The sequence below is a fragment of the Sinocyclocheilus anshuiensis genome, unplaced genomic scaffold (assembly GCF_001515605.1).
Source record: "Sinocyclocheilus anshuiensis isolate Anshui unplaced genomic scaffold, SAMN03320099.WGS_v1.1 scaffold1365, whole genome shotgun sequence".
NCBI lineage: Eukaryota > Metazoa > Chordata > Actinopteri > Cypriniformes > Cyprinidae > Sinocyclocheilus > Sinocyclocheilus anshuiensis.
This window is the reverse complement of record NW_015551032.1, coordinates 16774-20633: the sequence shown is the minus strand read 5'-3', so window position 1 is coordinate 20633 and position 3860 is coordinate 16774. Positions and strand designations below refer to the sequence as shown.

At 38.1% G+C, this 3860-nt stretch overlaps 1 protein-coding gene across 2 annotated transcripts in view; it reads right to left on the bottom strand.

Moving 5' to 3' along the window:
• Window positions 1-3860, bottom strand: part of LOC107661190 (spectrin beta chain, non-erythrocytic 1-like) — a 78673-nt gene that overhangs the window by 71554 nt on the left and 3259 nt on the right. The window lies entirely within an intron of this gene.

Here is a 3860-nt window from a genome sequence, read left to right as displayed (position 1 = left end):
AAAAAAAAAAAAAACAAAAAAAAAAAAAAAAAAACAGCCAAATGTTTAACTTTCCTCAAAGGTCCAAAAAAAGTTGGGTTTTGAAACAGAAACTCTCCAGGTGTGCGCGTGTATCCGAGCGTTTCATCAGTGCACGCTAAACCGCGCCATTCTGCTTCATCCGTTTGAAAAAAAACCCTCTTCCTTTAATTGACTCTGTTGTTCTTTCCTTTTTTTCTGGCAAAAAGGAACCCACATGCAGTTGAAGTGAGAAATGTACAGTAAAAACTAAATGTTCTTCTTTCAACGTTCTTCTCTTCTTCAAACGCACTCCTCTCAGTGCAAAACTTTTCTTGCTCTCTCTCGGCCACTCAGATCAGACTGAGTGCGTCTGTGTGCACACGCACACACACACCCCCCTTGTTTGAGTAAGGCCTCAGAACTAGCTGCGCTCAGCTTCCTAAGTAAACAAAGCCTCCTACTCTCTCTCTCTCTCTCTCTCTCTCTCTCTCTCTACAGTAAAAACTAAATGTTCTTCTTTCAACGTTCTTCTCTTCTTCAAACGCACTCCTCTCAGTGCAAAACTTTTCTTGCTCTCTCTCGGCCACTCAGATCAGACTGAGTGCGTCTGTGTGCACACGCACACACACACCCCCCTTGTTTGAGTAAGGCCTCAGAACTAGCTGCGCTCAGCTTCCTAAGTAAACAAAGCCTCCTTCTCTCTCTCTCTCTCTCTCTCTCTCTCTCTCTCTCTCTCTCGGTTTCTGAGCTTTGGCATTTGCATAAGGTGTGTGTGGGAGGAGCAAATCCCAGGCTGAGTGAGAGAGAATGACAGACGGAGGGAGGGTGAGGAGGTGTGGGCTGAACCATTTCTGGAGGTGGACAGGGGGTGGAGTAGAAGTCAAGAGATGGTTTCACAGGAGAGATGGGCGTGCGGGACCAGCCCCTGAAAGTGATCAGATAGTCAGCAGAAATCATGAGTTTGGGCTTATTTTAGAACTGCCTGGATTTTATGTTGGGTAATATTATGTTTTAGTGATTTTTGTGGGTGTTAAGCAGTTGTAAGGCCTTTACCTTTAATTAATCATGTCAAAAAGTCCCTCTCGCCTTCTCGAGCACGTGCACAGATAAAATAAGACGTTAAGGCAGGAAGGAAGTACTTGAGAAACACTCAAGCGAGCGCTGTCTTTCTTCCTGTGCAAGTGTGTGTGCGCGCCACCTCACACCCATTAACTGGCAACATCGGCAGTGACAGAAAACTCATCTTGTAATGCCTCCAAATGAATCCGAAAACAGAAACTGTTGTAAGTGCAGACATATCAAGAAAATCATTGATCTGAGAATTTCGTGCTCTCACAAATAGAACTGCAGCACACGCACACACTTTCACAAATGCATTTCTTGTGTGTGCAGATTTTACAAGAGGAAGTGGTGTCATGAAGACCAGTCCAGTGGCAGGTTGTGCTGATTAGCAAATGTCACCAACAGTGACCATCAAAGAGCAGAGGTCAAAGGTCAAACCATGGCCAGAAGCACTAGGCCAACAGTCAGCCAGCGTGTCACTGGAAGAAAGCATTTTATCACAGCACACAAAATGGGATGATGAGATGGATAAAGACAGATATTAAGGGGAAAAATAAACAGGTAGGCCTATCTGTTATATACAATATTCTTAATATAACATGCATATTATGAATCTTTTTGACACCAACTATTGCTAGATTGAGATTTGACAAAAAAAGTGAAACCGAAGGTTTCATTTTCAGGAATTTACACCCACACCCAAAATTAGAAAAAAATGAGTTCACTGTATATACAATGCGACTTGCATTTAGCTTTAATAAAATGCTTTTATTATACATATGTTTATGTAATGAAAAAAGACATGGAGCATGAGAGAAACAAAGAGGAGGACAGAAATGTCTAAGAACAGCTAAAGTTAACTGTGTATGGGTGTGAGAGACATGAGGACTGGGCCTCTGATACCCTCCTCTGCTCTGTCTTTTAAGAGCTTCAAAAGACATTCTAGCTCAGTATTCTCAGTTTCCATTCCCCTATCAGTACTTTCAGGAATTAATGTTTTGCCTGAAGTTTATTGTGGTTGATATGGTGGTTTTCACATGCTGGGTTTGATGCATAAAGACAACAGAGAGAAGTAAAAACTCCTCTCAAGTGAAACTCAGTTATATAGACCAGCAGGTGCTGCTATCAATTCCATTAAGCCTCATGTAACTCATGTCTTTTTCCAGCCATTAATTACTTTATTTATGAAATATTTTAGCTTTGAGGATTTCCCCGATTATCCCCGAAGGGAGGTTTTGTCAGATTTAGCTAACTCCTGGAGACCATTTTGTCCCATATACACACACAGCCCTGATGACAAGGTTAGGTTCTTCTCAGTCCCACTACATTCCCAGCGCACATATGTGACCCTGGACCACAAAACCAGTCTTAAGTGTCAATTTTTGAGACACAATACACCATCTGAAAGCTGAATAAATAGGCTTTCCATTGATGTATGGTTTGTTAGGATAGGACAATATTTGGCCGAGATACAACTATTTGAATATCTGGAATCTGAGGGTGCAAAAAAATCTAAATATTGAGAAAATCGCCTTTAAAGTTGTCCAAATTAAGTCCTTAGCAATGCATATTACTAATCAAAAATGAAGTTTTGATATATTTACGGTAGGAAACTTTACTTAATATCCTAATGATTTTTGGCATAAAAGTCATTAGATATCATTTTGACCCATACAATGTATTTTTGGCTATTGCTAAAATATATATCCAAGTGACTTAAGACTGGTTTTGTGGTCTAGGGTCACATATCTGTGTGGGCGTTTGGCTTTGAAACAAGTCATCTTTTACATATTAATGTCATAAGCACATATACACATAATTTTCATTCAATATCCATTTAATATTAATCTAAAAATAAATTTATATTAGTTTTATTACAATATAAAAAACTTTCTCTGGAGAAATAGAGAAATGTCATACATCTTAGTGCATTTTAAATGCATAAAATTTACCATTTACTATTACTAAACGATTGCAATATTTTATCTAACTTAATACTAGAACAATTTAAATGAAAATAAACCAAGAAGTTATACAATAATAATAAAAAAACTACAATACTTTAATATTGTAATACTATAATATTTTCAAATGTTAAATTTATAATTTTATTTTATTGTTGCATGCAGACATTTGGTGAATCTTGATTTCTCCATCCAGTGACATTCGAATCTGTTGCTTTAAACAACTTTTAAAAGTATGTAGGCCTATAAATTGATTCATCATGTGCCTCAAATCATGATATGCCTAACAAACGTGTGAAAAAACATTTAGACAACAACTGGCTTTAACACATCTAATGACAGCAGAAAGAGTAACAAGAAAGAGATACAGCGAGTCATGAATATGACATTAGAAAAGCCCTGGAGATGAGAGAGTGAGAGAGTGTCACGAGGTAAATAACAGCACTGGAAGAATGTGGATATCAAGTCACTGCTTGTCAAAAGATGGTATCTCACTGCACTTCAACACACAAATCAACTGCTGTGTTACACACGCCAATGTCTATATATAGAATGCCTTTTGAACAATGTAAAACCATGTTCCACACTCCAAAACCATACTTGAAACCACTTTACTATTATAACTATATTATAATGCATACAGTTCTCAGTGGAGTGTGTATAAAGGTGGTTCAAGTTATTATTTTTTTTTTTCACATGTTGCCTTATGCCACCCCCTACTGGACACAATCATACAATACAACCTGTTGAAAACTATCTGATAAAGCAATAATGCAAACAAACACACACACACACACACACACACACACACACACACACACACAGATACACACA